At 37.8% G+C, this 23,040-nt stretch overlaps 1 protein-coding gene across 4 annotated transcripts in view; it reads right to left on the bottom strand.

Moving 5' to 3' along the window:
- Nucleotides 1-23,040, bottom strand: part of LOC108244096 (chemokine-like protein TAFA-1) — a 124,031-nt gene that overhangs the window by 26,014 nt on the left and 74,977 nt on the right. The gene's annotated exons all lie outside the window — the stretch shown is intronic.

Here is a 23,040-nt window from a genome sequence, read left to right as displayed (position 1 = left end):
GGTTAATAATGGGCTGTTATTTTATCTGTTTTACATAAGTTATCAGTGTGACCAAAAACATATGAATCATTTGTCTCAGCTGCTGAATTCACACAGCCATGACTGCTATGACAGCTGACACTTTTGACTCTTGTGACTGTGCCAACACAGTCCCAGGCTACACCACACTGAAGCATTAACCCCAAAGTCTAGGTGACATCAGTCAGAGCAAATGTAGTACAGTATGCCCCAGTTTGACAGAGAAGGATGTCAAAAAAAAAGCCAACAGAGAAGTTGATAAACACCAATGGCGCTAGTGGGTCAAAAAAACAATCGTGAGAATTCCCCAGGGGAGGTTGATGAGGTGATGAGCGGAGGGACACCCTGAAATGAGTGAGGCACGCAGGGGGAAAAAAGCTAGAGGACAAGGTGTGTCTTCCTGCCAGGGACTGGCCATGCCAGTGAGTAATGAGGTAGCCAGTGGAAGTGCCCTCTTCTCACAATTATAAAGCATGGGGGCTAATGCAGCCAGCAGAGCTGCAGGAGAAAGGCCCTCCATCACTGCTCTACCCGCTCCTATAGGCCCCAGGAAAAACTCTTTATCTTCTTATGACAGCAACAACAACAACCGACACCAGCATCCAACAATTAAAACTGGAGCTCGTCCAAGGATGGAAGATAAGCGAGAAGAAGAGCTTAACATATTCTCTTCCAGTACAGACTAGAGAGCAGAAAGAGAGAAAACAAGTTTCACACCTCACCTGGTGAGTGCATTATTTTAGTCTGCTAAAGAGGACTTCCTGCTGCGGTAGGAAGGTGCATTTGCTTTCGCTGGCATGACAACAACCTGTTTGTTTTTTTCTCTGGCTGCGCTGTTGTGCAAATATTTGAAGTGGCTTGGGTCATGAATTACGGAACTGAGCACCCGGCAGTCTAGACAAGTTTGGCAACAGTTTTCTTCTTCCATTCCCATCAATGTCTGTCTTGGCAAGACCAAAGTCCAAGCAGTTCTGGATTAAAAGACAAATATTTGCAGTCCTGCAGGACCCAGCTGTCGTGCAGTATTAATGTCACTCTCTTTGTACTGTTGTTAGATATTTCTGAGCAGGAGGAAGCAGAGCATGGACTTTAAAGGGAGAGAGAAAAATCCCTTTTATGTGCTAAAACCCCAAACCCCACAATGTGTTGAATATTTTACTGTCAAGATTCTGACCTGCAGACTTGGTTTGATATTTGAATTTGCTACACAGTTTATTGGATTTAATTGTGTTATATAATTAATTGGATTTAAGTCTGAATGAAACATATCAAATTAGTATGTTGACTCTTTGCAATAAATCATAAATAACTACAAAGTTCAGTCTACTGGACACAACACTGTGGGGGTTTTTTTTGTTTGTTTTTTGAGAACGTGCCTATAAAACTGTAAAAGCTGGAGAATCATGTGATGTATCTATTGCTGCTTATATAAGCTCTAAAATGATCTATAAGTGTGCTGTATTAGGGGAACATTTTGTAGGCACAGCTGGATGCCTCTGCATAGGAGGTGCCGCCAGGTCACACTATGAGAAAAAGATTAGACCATGTCTAAACAAAGCTCTGCAATATTCTGCTGGGAAATACATGTCCAAATGCATGTTATTTTAACATGTTTTGGCAGATAATGCACACCCTTTAAAAGCAACACTACTCTTTCAGCAGAATAATGCACTTTACATTATCTCAAACATTATTCATGAGCTGTTTGAGGAACATGACAACAGCTGAGTGAAACAAATGCACTATAATAAAATCCCATAATATATTGAGTCTGCAAGTTGATTTTTCACCACAAAATAACAACAGGCTACAAAACACATTCATCATTACTGCTGTAATTTCATTTCACTCAAATTTCTTGCGAATAAATATTAAAGATCTTGTGTTTAATAGGTCTTACACCAAATCTGAACAACCTGGCCAGAACATATGACTTAAAATACAGACTTAAAACAATAGTTCTGTTCTTATAAAGTGAGCCTCTGTGGGAAAATGTTAAACCATTAATATCTTACTTGTTTTAGAAAACTCTTTGAAGGGCTTTAGTTTGGCGAAGATAAATTTTGATCGGTCTGATGAGCTAACCACAAACTCAAGTGAAGCCAAGGCAAAAGCAGATTTCTGTCTTCTTAAAACAACTTCATTCTCAATTAAAATTTACTTTTTATAAGCCCTTACATTGCTACTAATTTTGCACAACATGGTTATTTACAAATAACTTAGTGGGTATTTAGAAGCAGAGATAGCAGTGACAGTAGCTAGGTCTAGTATTTCCACCAAGGATATCATAATATTTCTGCTGTAATAACTGTGTCATTCAGAAGTGACAGAAGTGTGATGGTTTAAAAAAACAGCTTTTCAAGCTGGAGCTGTTTTAATACAGCAGAAATTTGTTTTGGCTTTGGTTCTGCTTGGACTAACTGTTAGCTTGTCAATCCAGTCAGAACAATGAACATGTATTAAATTACTATACTCTATATGGGAAGGTGGAAGTTCAAGCCAGAGCAATTACTTCTCAGTAACATCCCAGTACAAGTTTTAAGTCCTGCCTCTGAAAACAAATAGGACTTTGTTCTTGGCAAAGTAGAAATAGAAAAAAAATACACCTTAAATATTTTTCAGGTGTTGACTTGTTAATTCACATAGTTCTTATATTGCTGCTATATGTTCAAGTATTTAGTTTTAATCAGTTAATTCATGAACGGTCACGTTACACCATGATTGTGTACAGAACAGCAGGCTCGCCTTAGAGCCCCACACTGTGAGCGTGCAGATGCTGATTCCAAAAAGAGAACATGGTAGCTTCTGTAAACTAGGTCCTATTGGCTACAACTCCCAACAACGAGAGGCAGGGGCACCTAGTCCCATATTATAATACATATCTATGGTCATACCTAACTGTTATTTCTCTAAACTGAGGTTGTCTGAAGAAACATCTTCAACAAATGGTAAATGTGCCACACTGATGAAGGGCCCTTTTAACTTCTCCAGGTCTGCAAAATGCTTTATAACGTTTCACACTCATCCATTCACACACACATTCATAAACTTCTTCTATTATGTCTATTTATACATACTATATGCAGCACATTTACATCTCACTCATACACCAGTAGCCATATGGGAGGCAGTGGGGGGTTCAGTGTCTTGCTTAAGGGCACTTTGGTATGCTATAGGTGCTGGGGGATTGAACCCCTGGATATATATATATATATATATATATATATATATATATATATATATATATATATATATATATATATATATATATATATATATATATATATATAGTGAGTAATATAATCAATTAGTTTGGTTTAGCCAGGAGGATGTTCTATATAAAGCATCTGGTATGAAAAAGACAGGGGTACAAATGGCTTCATGATTACTTTACTGAGTATAAAAGCCACTTGTGCCACAAATGGGCACTTGAACTAGACATAAACACATTCAGGTAGTGGAAGAACCCAGGAGGAGGTAAATAACCATCACTTATGAGCATTCTAATTTGTAAGTATGTGTATTTAAGCATGACATCTGGTCATTTATGGCAGATTTATAACAGATAGTTTTCTATTCAAGTGCACATTAGTTATTGTTTGTGCATTCTGGTGCAAAATGGGACAACAACAGTTTGAGACATGACTGCAGATGTAATGGATGTAGTGCTTGGAGCCTGTCAAGCGGCTAAAGGAGTTAAACTAACCTGCTAAGATGGAGTGGATGGCTGTGCACTCTAGCCTTTAGTGAGTGGAGGTGAAGGGCGTTGATGGGACCATCGACTGGTCATTTTTCTTTCTGCGTCCTACAGTGACAGCAGTCATTAAATGACTGGATGCGGTGATTATGCTTAAGGAAATCAATGCTTCTTTGTTCTCAGCTTAGCCAAATGGCCAATTACAAGCTGTTAATGAGGAGGGGGGTGTAAAATGTGTAGATGGATAGGTGAAGTACTGATAAGAGTTTGGGAAAACAAGCCATACCTGATGTCAGTGATTTTTTTTTTCAGAGTTCAAAATTTATATGAGAATTTAAGGGGGAAACATTTTAAAAGAATGTAGCCATCCAAAGCTTTCAAAACTGCATACTCTTTACACATAAGTAAATACATTATATTTGTACAACATATAGTTTTTTACAACAGTTTAATATTTCAACCCCTTCTAGACATTTTAGCCATATCTGAATGAGGATTATGGCACTTTTCTGTAAAAATTATAGCATAAATCTTACATGGTCATGCCTTATAACAATCTTGCATCTCTTTCAAGTATAACCACCAGTCCAGATGGCATACAATCACATTAACAAACAAGGAGGTACGGGAAAGGGATGGTTGATTTATTACTTCTTAGAAAAATCTGACAGATCAAAGAAAACATCAAATCTTCAGATAACATTCCAAATTGTTCTGCTTCATGGGTTTTCCTGCAATTATCTGTGGCAACATCTACGCTGTGTTTTGACCTATTTTAGCCAAATTAACAGGATAATCTCTAAGGTTTCTTTGGACCTTTTAGTTTAGTCTACAGCTGATGCCTCTGCTTTTAGTCTAACACAAACATTAGACAGCACAAAGAAAATGAACACAGGTGAAGTAAAAGATTATAGCTTTTTTTAGAGTTGACAACAACTATGTTCATTACTGTCAGTGCAATAAAACCCTTGTAAGAAGCAAAATGTCCTTTATGACACCATCTGTTCAACAATCATAAACAAGTAGAAAAGGGGATATATTAAACTGTTCTCATCCAACATCAGTATTGTTTTACTCACAGCATACATCTTAGTCTAATAGGAATGTACTGTCTAATCCTATCCTACCCTATGGCTCTCTCTATTACTGCTGTAGGAGAGTCTAAATAAAGCCGACGGTGATCTTAACGTAAAATGACCCATCTTTGAATGACAGGATGCTGAATGTTTTTGCTGCGTTGAGAGAAATAAATATACAGGGAGTTAAAAACAAGTGTAAAGTGCCTTTCAATACACTTCCTGCAGAAATAGACTGTGGACTGTAACATCTGTCAAACACCACAGAATTACTGTTATCCCCGATGATGAGGCTCTCAAACCCAGAGAGATATGCAAACTCCTAAAGAAAATAAATTTGATTCTTTCCAAGAATCTGACGTGAGAGAGGGTGATTATGTGGCTGATGGACAAATTACATACTTGAGGGCTTTCAGGGTTGCATGAGGTACATTGGCAAAAAAAGTGTTTTTTTTCTAAACTCTTAGATTTTAAAAGGGCGTGATAGGAGCAAGGTTGTATGGGGTAATTTCATAATCAGTCAGAGCAGACAACTTTAGATGTGATAAACCTCTGCAGATACTGCAGGTGGATTCATATCAAGACATACAACACACACAGTCCCTGACTACATTACAGCTGTGCCTGTACTCAAGGTCACAGCAGCGTGACGGATTATTCTGCAGTACGTAAAGTCTTCAAGCTCACAGGAATCAAAGTGACAGCGTCGTTTCATCCGCTGACTGACAAAGAACACTCGTGACTGATTGCTTTTTGATCTCACTGCACTGGAAATATTTTGGAAAAGAAAAACGCAGGTCCATGCAGCAGCATTACCACAACTTAGAAGATAAACCTGAACTTGGCTCTGCTTTTCTAAAGACAATAATCGATGCAGGGTGGCAAAGGACAGCAACCATTGGCTTATCACTGGCAAACATTACTGCCCCCTTCCTCACTTTCTCACTTGCTTTATCTCTCCATCTCTCACTCTGGTTCACTTCCTGCTGCAGTTGTTAAATAATGACATATGGTGGCAGGAAGGGGTACAGCAGTTGGAACAACTTAAAGCCTTTAAAGAACTCATCACAACAAGTTAATCAGTGCACCCTTGCTGTTTCCGGCCGACACAACGATGGGGATGTTTTCCTTTGCCAAGCAGCCAGGTAATTCATAAACAACCAGGCCAACTTTTCTTTTGATTATTCCTTGATGTTGAACTTATTGTTGTTCTCCAAAGCCTCTGTGTTGCTGACAGCTATTCATTGTCTTCTAATTGAACACCTCATTCACTGCAACAACAGGAACTATCAGTAAATAAATGTAGATGCGTAGGGCAAATGTAAATTTGACACTCAGTTCTTGCTGTGAGAGTAGAATAACAGATGCTGCTGAAAATGTTATACATTTGGAAAACAAACTGAGTGAATAAAGCTACTTTCAACTTAGAGCAAGAGAGGTCATATCAAAGTCATGCAAAGTTTTTTTTTTAGTTTTGTTTCGTTTTAACTCATAAGTTGTTTTCAGCAACTTTTCTCTCTGTGAACTCATGCATAATAGAAAATGACCCTTTTTATGACTTCTGATGTGCAGTTTCAGTCTGATGTATCATAACATTTAAAAGTTGTTCAAAATTTAAAGAGCTCTGTTCTGTTTGTCTTGATTAGTTTTATGTTTTTTTGTTGTTGTTGTTTTTTTTTTTTTCAGGGAACAGGAAAGGGACGATATTAATGATCGGTTTCAAGAGGCAGCGGCTTCAAAGTGGCTGTGGGCTTGCTGTCCCAGTGCATATATGTTTAATGATGTTCAGCCCAGAATTTAGCTTTTCATAATTTAAACATCAAGTTGGAACTTTGCAAACACTCCTACTGATTACTTAGGATAATGTTTAAACATGCTCCAAAGCTCTGTCAAGTGAATTCCAAATGGGAATCTCAGAGGCAGAGCCAGGGAACAACTTTTCATGTTTGTTCTTTTGGCAGCTGATGAGGTGTACATATTTTGTCAGAAACTACAGAACCTTCACTTATACCTCAAATTCCTCCACTTCCTCTGTCAATACTAGTTCAAATAAATAATGTTAAAAAACTGTAGAGAAAATAAGCTTTATTTCTTCATGAGATATATCACTTCTGTGATGCTAATACTGCCTAATAATAGCAAACAAAAGAGTGTGAAAGACATAAGTTGAGCTGTAAACAATGAAAACAAAAGAATTGAGTTCATATTGTCTTTTTGTTTTTTGGTACACTACATCAAGCAGTAATCTATATGAATCTAGAAGAAGTTGACTAAAATCATCAATACATGCAGGTTCTTAAATGGTTCTAAAGCCAATCAAGCAGAACAGGCCACCACAAAAAGACGCATGACTTTACAGCTAAAATAAGCAGATTTTTTTACAAATCACTAGTTCAAATTGATAATGCATGATTAACCTGTTATTCATTAGTCATAAGGCCAATGAGCAGAAACAGTACTGGCTATTTTCATTTAAATTTTATTTAAAGCAGGAAATGTACAAAAAACAACATGGCATGTTAAAAAGTAGTGCAAATGTTTTGGACCAAGGCCTTTCAGCTAGAGGCTAATTTAAATAAGTAATATTTAGTTAGGCCTTTTAAAAATAGTTTTAAAAAGGCTGTAAAAGTACCACCACACACAAAAAACCCACATCTAAAATAAACAATAAAACTAGACATTCATATGTACACATTTAAAATTAATTCAAATCATTGACATATATTTATATTATAATACCAGAACTCGTCCTAGCCTTCTCTCATTGGGAGTTGAAGCCAGCATGACCTGGTTTATGGGAGCTGCTGTGTTGTATTTTTGGGAGTATGTGTGCTAAAGATGTTGGGTTTTTAAGTCCCACCTACTCTCCTTCACAGAATCATGGTGTTACATGACCTTTCTTTTAAGCATGAAAGAACCACCATCATTCCAGCTAAATGTGTTAGAAAAATTATTAATTTGAACACACAGCAGCAAGGTAAGAACTACATGATTCAACATAGTCAACACCTGAAAAAGAAATTACCTAGGGCAAAGGTAGGTAAGGACAAAGTCCAGTTCTTTTACATGAGGAGACATGACTTAAAACTTGTTCTGGGACCATCCTGTGGGGATGGTTAAGCTTCAACCTCTGGGTTCTTGTATGGTGTCTAGTATTTCCTTAAATGTCAATCATACAAACAAGAATGTGAGTAAAAGAAGAACACATGAGGAAAAATAGTAACAAAAGTGATGAGTTTCAGCTGTAGAGGCTGATGTTTGTCAGTGTTTGCAGATTTCTCTAAAATTCTAAAAACTCTAAAATTACTAACAGGTTTATAGCTGATAGCAAACTGTTCCAAGCCTGAGCACCTTTAAACCAAAGACAAATTGCCCAAATTAAGTTGATTTTTCCCAGTTTCCATTAGCAGTACCACACTGTGCAGTGTGGCGAAATAGTGTAGCTACGTGTTCTTGTAATTTTGAGTTCTAATTTTAAATTTTGTACACTGTTGTAATCAAAATAATTACAAAATGATGCTATGTTTGGATAGGAAGAACTGTAATATGGTTAATTTAAAGATACAAATTTGATTAAGAATGAACAAAACTGTGGTACCCCTTGAAAGCTTGGAAAGCCTTTCAGTTTTAAACCAAGTCTTATTCGACTGAATGAGTGATGCTAGAAATCCCGATTCATTTTAATCTTTCATGCTTTGGCTTCAGCAACTTTTGCTTGGATCCTGTAGGTATCGGCTACTGTTTAACATTAATAAACCAGTTGAGTTGAGATGTTTTTCAAGGAATAAAAAAGGTTTTCCTCTCACCTAAAATGCTTTTCCCAGTGCATAAATGAGAGACTCTTGCCAATGAATAATAAAAAGTAGCCTCCAGGAGGAAGCCCCCCAGATCATTTTGCTCTGCTCACCACCGAACACATTTAAAGCATGGGAGGAATGTCGGCTTTGGGGCCCTTCATGACACCAAGTATGACAGAGAATAACAAACAAATTAATCTCAGTCATTGTTAACCACTTTTATCCACTCAGAAAGCTCAGTCATGCATCAGGAGCTGCAGTGGATTTACCGTTTATCAAGTGCCCATCAGAACTCCACCGCAGTGATCCGTATGGTTTCTCTGACCTCAGCCACTGTGAGGGCTTCAGGCTGGTTTCTCACTTACACGTCTGCAGCCTAGATTTCACTTTCCTCCTGAGGCAGCATCACCCACAGTAATGGAAGCAGACAAACAAGTAGACACAGCAGCTATCGTAGTGCCTGGAGCTACCACAAACCTAAGGGAGAGGCCGGATGAGGGGGGTGGAAGGACACTCCAGAGCTCAAGCTGATTGACAGGAACCACTGACCCAGCTATACTAGAGTCAGTATAAAAATGTTTTTTTTTTTCTTCGGACTCTTCTGGTATTTCAAAATCAAGCTGTACTCTCTTAGAATGCTGAAAGCTCCACCAACACAGGTTTAGTTTAGATTGTGGATGGCAAATCATAAATCAGGAGAGAGTTAGGGGGAGAGGGGAAAAAAGCTATAAAAAGAAAAATCTAATGCACCTTGCCTTTAATAAGCATTCTGCATGCATGAAAATTTGACAACAAGCTCCAGTTTACTGGAAAAGGAAAAGCATAGTGCAGCAATTGCTCCGTTGGTGGTAATAGTCTTGACATCTTTAACAGGTAATTCCATTAGCGTGAATAAGAGATGCGAGGGGCATGTTGGCCATGGCCCTGGTCGATTCTTAATCACCTGTGTGGGTTTCCCCTCACGGGTCTATGTGACTCCAATGCTCACATCTTTATGGTTATTAAAGTTAACGATTGCTGCGTGCCTCATTTACCGAGGCTCTATCAATACCAGTTCAGCACCATGAAATTACCCCACTCCAGAGGGAGCGGCGTGACAAACCGGATTAAGAAGGGCTCTGTAATACCCTGGCATATATAACTCTCCATGTCATGGTCCGCCGCTGGAAGACCCACTGCCAAGCTCCAGTGGGGGCGGGGGAATAGCTGACAACCATTAGAGCTTAAATGTCAATTTGAGTGTTTATTGTCCTCATGGTTCAGAAAAGAGATGAGCTGTGATGAATAAAATAAAAAAACTGGAACACAAATTTGATGAAATTGCATTAAAAGTTCACCGGTGCTACCTTACAGATTGATGGAAGAAGTTGGAAAGATTATAACAAATATATGCAGGATGTAACCTACTTCCGTGGACTTTTAGGTGTAAGCATAACTTCTCTGGATACTATAATATATTATGTGTGCAAGGGGGCTTCATTGCATTTTTAATATAGTATAAAAAAGGCTACAGAGGAGGCAGAGATAGATTGTGCCTCTTTCAAGTTACATCCTGCTTATCTTATTTTTATGGCAGGTAGGTTAAACCAGAAATAGTGTGCAGTCTCAGAATTTACTGCACACCATCACACTCACATAAAGAGATGCTTTAGATTAAGTCATCAAACTTCCATTTATCACTTCTTGTTTTTCGTGCTCTCCTTCTTGTCTGCTGTGTGTCTGAGCTTATGTCATTGTAAGCCAACACAACCACAAACCCTGCAGGTGTAGATGTGTTCACTGCACCCCACTACAGCACAGCACTAAAGGTGCCTGACCTTTATTCAGTGTCCATATGACACAGGTCACTGCTCACTCCAAATGAGAGTCGGAATGGTGAATTGAGCAACAAAATTGTTCATTCAAAATCACAAAACTGTCAATTTGAACAGCATTATAGAACAGCTTTCAAAAAAGACATCAGCTGGGGAAAACAATTGGAAGCTGTCAGCTTTGCAAAAAGATCCCAGAAGTCACAGTTCACCCCTTAAAAACTTATTTTGTGACACATACAGTGAGAAGCTGTGATGTAGAGAACATGGCGGCCAACTTTATCAGTAGTCACAGCATATTGGAACTTTTGTGTGTAAAGGTCTTTAATGGCATCAGATGACAGGTGAGATCCACTTGAATTACGCACAATGCATTATCTAATCAGCATAACACATCTACAGGCACTCAATGTCAAATCATGGATGCAAATCAAAATTTCGAGAGCAGCATATGCAAGAGAAAGGGCACTCTGTTGTGCAAATAATCTGCCCACTTTCTGTAAAGCATCAGTAAGGGCTTTGCATCATTTTGCATAAGTGTACTCCATTTACAATAAATGGTAACAAGCTCATATCCTTCTCATTTATGTGTTTGCATGTAGCACATATGGTGTCTTTTTTAAGTTATGGTTGCTAACATTGAAAAAAATGGCCTCTAGAATTTGCTGACTCAAATGTACCAAAACACAAAATTATCCCACACTGACATGGAACTGGCTGAATTCAATTTAAGCAATGAGACATATCAGTGGTACTTCTCATATCCTTACAACATGTCAATCTATTGTCAAAATCTTGTCTGTGTGTACCACAATTTAATACTTGTATTTTCTATTTAGGTCCAGTGTCAGACCCTGAACTGCACATGACAAAGCGTTTTCCATAACACACTTTTTTTAAAAAGAAATTGACGCTGACTTTTAAATAATGCATTCATGAGATGATAATTGTTTGTTGGAGTATTGATTTCTTCTCGATAAAACTACTCCTATGTAATGGTCAGCATAAATAGGAGCAAAAGAAAAAGGGAAATCAATGTGCTAACCACTCATCTCCTGCTTGAAAAGCTAGAGTAACAATGTCAAATTTGACATTTAGCAGCTGACCTTGCTTTTTGTGGCAGTAAAGACAAGAAAATGCCTGAAAAAAGACACCAAATGGTTTTGAAGTGCCATAAATTTTTGAATTGAATTGTACAAAGAAAAGCTCATTTTTTAACATTGTGGTATGTCAAACTGAAAAATGATTCTCATAGATTCTCCTAAATTTGTTCATCAACATATTTTATACAAAGATATAGTTGTTGGGACTGGGCCATATCAAAGTATCGTCCAACTGTTTATGTGATAAAAAAGTGTCATAATGTGACATCAATGATATGTTGACATGACACAGTTATGCTGTCCTACAGTGCATAACATTTCTGGAGTGGGTCTACATCACTCACATGCTGACACGAGTAGCAGCGCTCCAAGTGATAAGCAAAATTTGCACCCCATTTCGAGTGACATCCCACTGCTGGATGCTGCGCTCATATCCAGCAGTGAGCGTGGCACCTCGACCATATGGCTGATACAGACAAAACAAGTTTGTTCCAGTGACAAAACCGAAATGTTGTCTCTTGTCATGTCTGGATCTTGCACTGGTGCACCAATAAGGAGTGAAACCAGCAAGGGTTTGTGCAGCATGTTAGCTACTTCACAATGTTGTTTGGGTTTAAGAGGGCCAATGTCCAACAAAGCACAGTGTTTTATAAAATGTGCAAAAAAACATTACACCTGGAAGGGAAAAAAAAGTTTCATCATTTGAAGAAAAAACAGCATGGAGTACAATGAGGCAATGAAGGCATGAGAGAGGGAAACACAAGCAGCTGTACATGCAGTCTAAAAGTAAGTTCTGACTTTACACAGCATTGTTGTATTAATCTTTAGATGCACTTTGATTGATCGGAAGACTGACCAGTTTCTGGAAAATATTGCTGTCCTTACATAACTTTTAACTTAAGTTTTAAGGTCTAAACAAGCCATATTTCTAAACTGATAAAAGGTTTGTTTGCATTGTTACTCTGTTATCATCTGTGAATGGCAGGTGATCATGTAATTGCCTGTGTGCATATTTGATTTTTTCTGTCTGTTAGTAAAATATCTAATAATCTATATACCGAATACTAAATACTGTTCAAAATGGCTGCCACAGCTAACCGACAAAAGCAAACTCCAAAATGTCTACAACTGCCATTTCTGCAGATACTAATCTAATATTCTGTGTGGTAGCAGCTGAGAGTAATACCCAACATTTACTTTGTATCATGATGTTAGTGTTTTTGAGTTACTTTTGTATTTTGAGTCTGTTCTTCCTCTTAGGTTTCTTAATATTTAGAGTATTTTTGGTTTTCTTCCTAACTGTTGTTTTTGGTACTGTTTGCTTCCAGGCCCACACACCTGTTTGTCGAGTGTTATCAGTACAGCCTTTCATGTTCACTAGTTTATATACGCTCCTTGGTTTTACTCAGCTTTTGTCAGATCCTTCTGCTTGTTACCTGGTCTGTTTAGTCACCCATGTTCTGTATTTTACCATTAAAGTTATTTTGAACTTTAAGCTGCTTTCCTGCATTTTGGGCCCTTATAACCAATACATGACACTCCAAGTACTAAAAGATAACGCAGCATCTTTGTTTAAAACTCTGCTATGCGAGGTGGCAAGCAATATACATTTGTTTCAGTAATGCTGCTTTTTAATTTATATGACAACACAGTGGTTTGAGTCAAGTCATAGTAAGAATGTCTCAGGTTAGTAAGAAGGTCCTGGCCGTTCTGTGAGGAGTTTGCATGTTCTCTCTGTGGATGTGTCTGTTTTGTCCAGGTACTCTGGTTTATTTCCACAGACCAAAAACATGCAGGTTACCTGGTAACTCTGAATTGTCCCTAGTTACGAGTGAGTGTGAATATTTTTTTTTTATCTCAATGTGTCCCTGTGATCGACTTACGACCTGTTCAGGGTGTACCCTGCCTCTCACACAACGACTGCTGGAGATAGGCACCACCTCCCCTGCAACCCATAAAGGAAAAAGCGGGGGAAAAAATAGGTGGATGGATCCCTTTGACAGAGTTTTTTTTATGCATCTTAGAAATTAAATGATTTAACTGCAGCCCCATAATGTGTGGGAATGATCTGATGAATAGGTCCTTATTGTTAACACTCACTACCTTGTGATATTTTTTACTGCAAAAGTTAATTATTACAGCAATAAAAACTACACAGATACTTTCAAGATATATTCTCACTTCTAAAAGGAAGCAATATCCAACCTATTGAAACAACAGATTAACTGCAAGCCAAACAGACATCGGACAGTCATAATCTATTTTTGTGTCACAGAAAACAAAAATGGGTTTCCAAGGTACCTATGGGAAGCGTCATAGCTCTGACAAATGACTATAAGTGAGTCAAGAGATTGTGGAAAGTGGAATGGAGGTTAAAAATTAGCAGAGAGGGGGGGTGCGGTTATTTGCTGACTCTAAAATCAGAACAATATGAGAACTGGAAAACAATTAGGTGTCAGATTACTCACAGTGATATCCATCACAACACTCAATCCAGTCACTTAGTGTCATTACTGTCTGCTCGATAAGCTTTTAAGCTGGAGATAACATCTTCATGTTGTAACACAAAAGGGAGAGTAACGTTCATCATTTATTTCTACTGTTTGGAGGTCACAAAAGAGAAAAAAATTAGACTTGTACTAGCGCAAAGAGTGGTATGATTTGATCCAAAGATTACAGATAAATGTATCTTTAACAGACTGCTATCTCCATATTGCCTCATTGTCCCCAAGCATTTCTTGTGGAACTTCCACATTTTAGTTACTGTATGTGCAGCGATAGCATTTTAACCTGCTGCTTTTAGCTTTTTTTAGGCTTCTACTCAAAGGTCAAAATACTGAGATGACACTGAACTGACTTGTTGTACGATCAAAATCTATGAAAGAAGAAACGTCAAACTTTCTTCTTTTAAGCGAAAGTGATCACTTCATCTTCCAGATCAGTGCTGTGCAGAGAGAAATCAATCATCACTGGAAGTATGCTTTGATTCAGTCACAGAAACTAGCCTCAATCTATGATATTAAATATCAGCAGTAATGAATGATACAAGTCTGCAAAGCCATTAATTATAAAGATTAGAATCATAACTTTGTTTTGAACTTGTGCCATCGTGTTTTCTCTCTGCGATGCATCCTTTGCAGTAAAACATTTAGTTTTTAAATTTTTTAAAGTCTAGTTTCAAAATTAACACTTATGTACACACGAAGCACAGGTACATTGGGCATTATATTGGATTGTAAGTATGACAACCTTAAGTGGAGATGAAATGAAAACTTGAATCTGCTCATCAGTTTTGCCTTTAGATACCTGTAAATTTGATCTGTGCCACCAGGGTGGACTGTGAAATCATGTGGCTGCACAGCAAATTGTGCCTGAACTCAGCTCGCATACTAATGCCAGTGCCATGCATTCACTGAGCTTTGTGACGGGGAGAAAAGAAGGAAGAAGTAGAAGAAGAAGGAGAGGGGGCGGGTGAGGAAAGCAACCAGAGAAAATCTTGCTTCAAAGAAAAGTAAATATATTGGAAAACTGAATTGTGTTGACATTTAGTGAATATTTAATCTATAAAGTGAAAAAAAAGGTTAAACACATTTCTCAGACACATAAAGGTCCACCTCAACTACTTTTCCTTGCTTGTATCTACTTTTCATTCTGGACAATTTATTGGAAAAGATAAAGCTGGTACTGTGCCAAAAGCAGCAGTGTGCATCCTCTTTATCCATCATGTCTGCTGCTTCATTTCCCTGGTCATTGCCTGTGGACTGGTGGAGCTCCAAATTGTGACTGTGGGATCAGAGCAAGGAGATAAGTGATGGTCTTCTGCCAGACAGACGCTGCCTTGACAGGCAATGAAGAAAGGAGCCTTCGCACTGCACTTTAGTGGATGTTCTCCCTATTTCTCTCTGTTCTGTCTTTCTCCATTTATCCATCCACCCATTTGTCCATCCATGCACCCATCGCTCTCCAAGGTAGGTCAAAAGAAAGATCCCGCTTGGCAGCTCATTCCTTACTGTGATAAAGCTGCTTGTTAGAGACTCATCAACTCCGTGTGTCCCACCAACACACATGCACACGCAGACACAGAATGCAGTACCATATTTTACTTTAATACACTTTTTGGGAAATGTCTTCATTTTGCTTGGCTTCGTTTTCCAAGTCTCAGGGCTCTCATTAAAGACACCTCCAACAGTGAAGTGTACAAGTCACATGTGACCAGACTGATTGGTTGTGTGTTAAAAATGTGTTCCTCATCACTAGGAACAAATTCTGGAGGTCTTTTTTGGCTGCAGTTGCTGCAACATTGCCCACTGTTGAAAGGCAAAGGTGAGTGATAACGTTTTTGCCCATGTCTGTGCGTGTGTTACCAAAATATCTCACAAACCATAGGAGGAATTTCAAAGAAATTTTCAGAAAGTAATCACTGGTTGTAGATCACCAACTAATTAACTTTTGGAGTCAACTTCATTCAAGATGGCTGCCACTGTAAACTGATTTTAAAGAACAAAAATAGCTATAAGTCAGTCAATTTTACAGATATTGAGCCTGATCCCAAACACATCTTTTGAGCACAAACAGATTTCACAAGATCTTGTTTAATATTTTGCAATTAACTATTTGAAGTCAACTCAGTCTGTCTGTTAAAAAATAAGTCATGAACCACTGCAGGGATTGTATTAAAACTTCAGGAAATAATCATTAAACATGTCTAGAACTGAATAGCTGTTGGAGCTAACCCCATTCAAGATGGCTACCACAAGTAACTGACCTTAGAAAACACAAACATTGCTATAATTCAGTCAATCTCATATTGCACAAGAACTTGGTCTGGTACAAGCTGAGAGTCATTCACAACACTGACTCCAAGGGCTTAATCTGGTAGTAGCCTAGAGTTATTCATAACACATACTCTGAGCATATTGCCATATTGCATGAGATTTTACATAACAGTATTTTCAATAAACAGCTACAACTCCATCATTTCTCAACACAAGATGATCTTAGCCTGAAATTCTGGCATAAAAGGTGCCCGGCAATATGCATTTTTTCAAGTAATGCTAAGTTTTTAGTTTTTGACATAATTACATACGTAAGTATTCAGAGAGGGTGCTAATATGTTCTAATGATACAGAACATAGATTAATCTTTGGACATAAAGGCTTTTATAACTCTGCAATTAGGCCCTAACAAAATAGTTCAGATATTCTGAAGTTGGCTTCTGTAAAAATACTATGAAAGATTATTATCCTACCTGTTGTAGACAGCTATTTTAATGGCCTCAGTTTGAAAAAAATAAACAAGTCTAATCTCAAAAATTCCATAGAGGTTCATGCAAGTGGTAATTTATAAATCTCTGCACAATTGTCAATTTTGCACTATTTGGCTATTCCAGCAGAAATAGTATAATATTCTTGCTGGAAGTGTCCAAGGCTGCCCTATTAATGCTAGTTAGCTGCTGCTGTCACAGTTTGCTTTTGCAAACAACCACAAAATTATATGTAAATAACTACTTAATGTAAATTTGACACTAATGCAAAGGTTTAGAAAAGGATGTTTGTATTACCAGCTATGAATCTTTAAAGACTGAAGTTGTTTTAAAATGGTAGCCATCCTTTTTGGTCTTGGTTGGCTTTAAATAGCCATTAGCTCAGAAATTCTATCAGTTCTATCACTCTATTTCTTCAAAATGAGGTCTTTCAAAGAACTATCTACAACAGGTAAGATGTTGATTGTCCATAAACCTTTCAAAAAACCCCAATTCAAACGGCCTAAACTATTTTTTTAAGTCAGTCATACAAAAAAGGCATTCAGTGCAGCACATGCAACTGATGCTTTCTGGTAACCAGTAGATTTGTGCTGGTTGTCTTTTGGTAGACACTGTCTAAAAAAAATGTGTGTCTAAGATTAATTTTAAACCAAGGTAATTTGTACATTAATTTTTAGTTATTGCTCTGATCTGTCAACACCTATGCACTCTAAATGGAAGAAAATGCAATAACAACATTCGCCAGCTGTTTCTTGCACAGAAATCAAATTAGACTGCACCTCTCAGAGCTCAGCAACAGATGGTTGATCACAACACGAGGAGAGTAAATCCCCACTAGTTACTGTGCTATGACAGTCCTCCGCTTATCTCCACAGACGCAATGGGATATCTTAATTATTAATAGAGTTTTTTTCAACTCATGTCACTTTGAGGGAGCAAACTGCTGTACGTTTAACAAACAGGCAAATCTACTCAGATGATCAACTGGACGCAACAGCAGCTAAATGTTCCTTATCTTTTTTCACAGATTAGGAGCAGAGAAGGCAGATGCCAACTCTTTTCAAAATAGAAATGTCTCCAGACCCGCCTTTTCTGTATGTAATTGAATCAGTCACATCCAAATTTGGAATGGGGCCCTCAGGGAGTAGTGCAGCTTCTTGCTGTTGTCACAAATAAAGCTTGACACACCCTCCCTGGCTTACACACCTCTGCGTCATCAGCTGAAGGTCTCCGATAAGAGGAAATAACAGTGAGACTTGGTTTGGAGGATTCCTATAACTGGTTGTCAAAACAGAGCCATCAACCTACAAAAGGAACACACTGCATTTATATAATCAATGATATTTTTTATTTTATATTTTCATAACTTTATTGTTTCAAACAGGTCTTCCAAAGAGATGTGCTTTGGCACAGTATACCAAGTTAATCTAAAATTTAACTCTGTCGTGACTAAATGCTTTGAGGGACATTATTACCTTGCAGTTGGAAAGACACATTCAGTCACTCCCTATATTTGATATGAATTTGTCAAGTTCCACAACAAACATAAGCTGCATATGTAACCATTCAAACTCCAGAGATAAGAAAAAAAATGCTAGCCCTCCATGGTGTACAGAACATGGCCGGACCCCACTCCCCCATTTCAAAAAAGAAAAATAAATTAAACTTAACATTTGTTTGTCTTTCTTGTTGTCTCATATCAAACCAAGCTATGACCCTCATACCTATATATGGACTTAGGCATACCATTACACCCCTAATATTTACCCATCCATCATCTGGCATGCCTATTTACACTCTGCGACTGAGCCATTGCACACATAGGGCAGGTAATTGTCACAGCACAAAATCTTTTACTGGTTTAAACTGGAGTTCATTTATCATAAATATATGTTATAGAGATAAGCACATTATGGTTATGGTGAATAATAATGTTGACTATGAGATGAAGCACAGCTTAATCTTGTGCAGGGTTGACTGGAGCTGGTGCCTCTGTGCAGGGTCGCAGGGATACAAGCATATGGTAAGTGCATAGGTGTAAAATTATAATTGTTTAAATGCATGGGGGAGAATTGGAAAGACATTTTATACTCGGTACAATGTCAGCCTATAGGTATCAAATTACAGCTGTATGAAGTAGGGGTACGATTAAGTAGAGGGATGAATTGACTGTCAGTCTTCAGAGGCTGCATAAACAGGAACCTGGTTACCTGTTCTGGTTTACTCTTGGCCCAGAAAAAAATTGTAAACAAACAATTCAACGACTATGTTTTGATAAATAACCTCTTCTTTTTACATGAATATTATAAAAATTCAATCTTCACTGAATAAATAAGAAAACTGTTTTCCTTGCACAATGAAGTTTAGTAAGACCTGTGCATCCTCTTTGCAGCAGTAATCCCAGTCAGGCACAAATGTTAATACCCACCTTTCAATGGGAAATAATGACAAAATTGGCAATAAATTGCTAGTTCAAAATGCATTAGTGTATGTGGTTCACTAAAGCATTCTCTTGCTTAAATTTTGCCCTCTAATTAAGGAAATGCTCATAAATAGCATGCCCAAGATGGACAGGCACAAAAACCACTGTGTTTGGGCATTCATCATAAACCCAGACTGTGAAAATCGTACAACAGCTTACTTTGATATGAAAGTAATGTTATATGTCCCAAAACCTTTTGGCTGAATTGACAATTGCCACAATATCAAGTTGCAGCTTTGTTACAGTGGTAGATGAAAATAATAGGAGATAAAGGAACAGGCAGCTGCATAAAGATCCAGATGAAACAAGTTGCCAACCAGCAAGCTCACCATATTGTTATGTCTCCTTACATAACTCAAACAATGGCACATTCACTCTTTATCTTTTCTTTATTGTAAAGCTGACCTCATAACTTTAAAACTTTTCTTAGAGGACATAGTTTAAGGAAACCTTTACATGTTTGTTTGCTTTGTTCTGAGGAGACAAACTGCCCTATGAATTTGTGTCACAATTGCACTTTATCTTTTTTTGCCAGGCTTCCTGAAACAATAAGAACACAAAATTCAGTCAAGCAAGCACTAAAAATTATTGACCAATGCATAAAATCTACTGTACTGTGAAACCCAAAACTGTCAATTCTTAGTCAGAACACACTGGGTCACACAGTGAATCATCTAAACCAGCAGAAGTAATATGCTTCTATTTTTTATGCCTTGCACTTTTCTTGGCAGTGCATCAAAACAAAGTCCTACAAGTGTTAGGTTTTAAACAAAGAATAGAAGTTAAGAAAATATATCTCCTTAATTTAGTAAACTGTACACAGAGATTTGCTAATGAACATCATTTAGAAAATAGATCAGTGATTTGATTCAGTGAAGTTGAAAAGTTGGACAAGTTCCAAAATATTTTGTTGTGACTTAAGAAACTACACCTACCCCTCATGGCACAAAAGCAATCAAGATGCTACTGCCTAACTCAACCAAAGGTGTTGTACTCCAAGCTGTATGACCCAGTCAGTGCATGGAGGCCCAATGTCATAGATATGCTGCTGCCACAGTCTATCCAGGCCCCTTACCTGCTGCCATCACAATCAAAAACCCCTACAAGCTCAAAACCATAGTGAACTTAATAAGCTCCATTATGCATAATGGAGAGCCTACTGCATTTTAATGTGTGTCTGAAAACATCACCAAGACCGTGTAGAAATCATCTACAGTCTGGCTGAATTTTCACATTGTAGTGGGATCTTCATCCAATGTGAAGAGGGAGTCTACCTTCTCTGTTTCTACTGAAAATACAGCAGAATGCAACACCAGTTGCACATAGACACTAATGTTACGGAAAATCTGTGCATGGATTTACTGCTGTTTATACTTTAAACTGATGGAGTGAATTTCCTTTTGTTTGACACTTATCTCAACTAAAGCAGAATGACTTTTTCATAGTATTTGACATAGACCACTAGATTGGAGGTTGAATGGATAAAGTAATTATGGTTTATTTGCCAGAAAAGCCTTGCACCGGGGTCCTGACACCGACTGTTCACGTAAAGTTATGAGATCAGACAGCAAATCAAAAGACCATGTTTGCAAAACAGAAAGCCTAACTAAGATCTTCATGCTGAAAACATGTTCTTTCAACATGTGCAGTGGCATGTAGCAAGGTACACCTCACCATCCCCACAGTATTGCACCGTTCACTCAGTGTTAATGAATCAATCAATTTCTACCAGATAAATCACTGTGAATGCCTCGCAACGGCCAACTGTCACCATGATGAATTCCTTCATTTCATGTAATAAGCTAGCTGGGAAGTGATTTATCCCTGTTGCACAGGCTGCTTTATGCGGCAGTGGACAGAGGCGAGAGATACAAAATGAAGTGTAATATGTCATTGAAATATTTCGCATGCAGTCGTTGAATAAGGTTGAGCTGCAGGAAAATCACTTCAGTCCAAAATCCATTCGATAGAAGTGTCTGAATGGTTGACTGGTTGAAGCAGCCGATTGGGATACTTGCTTGAATCTTTGGCCTTGAGCTGCATTAAAGGTTGCCCGAGTTACTATGGGCCAAGATACCATTAGTCTCTCACACACACACACACACACACACACACACAAAACAACCAAAAAACAATACAGCTTACTGACTTTTTAATATAAGCATAAAGCTTTTAAAGGCTCCTGTTTCTTCCCCTCCTTATTTTTCAGAATGAGACAAAGATTAAGTGGGAGTAAAAACTACATTCTAATGCCATTGATTTTTTTTTTTTTGCTCTGCCTTTGATCAGGGCAAAGATTAAGAGCTGTTGTGATTTTCTTTTAAAGCCAGACCTCCTCTTTGGCTAAGTGGGAGACTCTGTGTGCTATTCAATTGAAATTATTGCTGATCTCAAAGCATCACACCTTTACGACAACCCCTGCCCAATTTGTATAAAAGCACTGAATAAGCGTTATGGGTCTGTGCTGATCCCAGTTAAGTGCCACTATTAGAACACAGCAATCTATCAGCTATGTGAACCTGCAAAACTTTAAATACTTCTCCAATAGCTGGGCAGGTAGAACATACCTTTGTCTTTCAGTGCTCTGACCCTGTTAGGCCTGACTGTAGATGTGAAAAATAAAAGATCAAAATAAAAGGCTACAAAGAAGAATTTGCATGTAATAAAGGAATTTAAAAGATGGATAATTCCTTATGAATAAAAAAAAAATCCCTGTGCTCATGTTCATTTATCACATTTATAATTTAATCACAAAAAGATTTATTTTGACAGAATTCCACTGATTAGTCCTTTAAAAAAAGCTCTTGGCAATTTTTTCCCTGCTCCACATAATACAATATTGACACTTTTGAACCATGAACCATTAGGAATCATAAAAAGGAAAGGAAAGTTTTTACAGTGTTAAGAAGATGGACGTGAGAAGATTGGTTGTATACAGTCAGTAGAAGACAATATTACTTTATAAGCAAGTTTCACTTTAGCTCCTTTTCCTGTTAAGCTTGTTGAGCATGTTTTGTGCATGTGTCATTTTGAAAAAGAGCAGCTATCAAATCATCAGAAATGCAAAAATCATTCGCAGTATTTCAAGCCAAAATTCAAAGTTAACTAAGACTCCAGAATTAGACCCTTAAGAGCCCTGCAGCTATTCTTTGTCATTACTGCCACCTTTATGGTGTGATCTGATAATTAATTAAAAAGAAATGAAAATTTCACCAAACTTCCAGATTGTAGAAATCGAAAGGTGATGTCGAGGGCTGTTCTTTAACGACTTAGACAGAGTGTTAATTAAGAAGCTGTCACTGTTTGTTACCTTGTGACTGTATGTATGCGGGCTTGAATGTGTATATCTGCTTGTGTGAGCATGTATGTTAATAGATCCAGGTCTCCAAATCTCTTAATATGCGTCTGAGGTCTCATTTGAGTTCAAAGGTCACCATTTAATTATACTGCAGCAGAGACTTAATTTTCAATTACGATGGCACTGGGGAGCTCACCTTGGAAAAGGACGAGCTGGAGACAGACAGACGGAGCCCCTTCTAACCTTTTCAGATTTGAAAAAAAAAAAAAATTAGTAATTGATTTATTTTGTCCAGCTGCAGTCGTATAGTACACAGCAAATCCAGGAGGCCCAGATTAACACTGTCAGATTTGATTTCAACACTTTTAAAGTGTCTATATGGGTCCACACCAGAAAGTGTTAATTTAACTCTTTTTGGAGAGTTGGTACCTTAACTCTTATAAAGTGTCAAATATCAAATCTGCTGGAGTTAATAATTTAACACTTACTAACACT

This window comes from Kryptolebias marmoratus, linkage group LG4 (genome assembly GCF_001649575.2).
Source record: "Kryptolebias marmoratus isolate JLee-2015 linkage group LG4, ASM164957v2, whole genome shotgun sequence".
NCBI classification, from domain to species: domain Eukaryota; kingdom Metazoa; phylum Chordata; class Actinopteri; order Cyprinodontiformes; family Rivulidae; genus Kryptolebias; species Kryptolebias marmoratus.
Note: the sequence above shows the minus strand (reverse complement) of the source record. Positions and strands in the feature narration are given on the sequence as shown.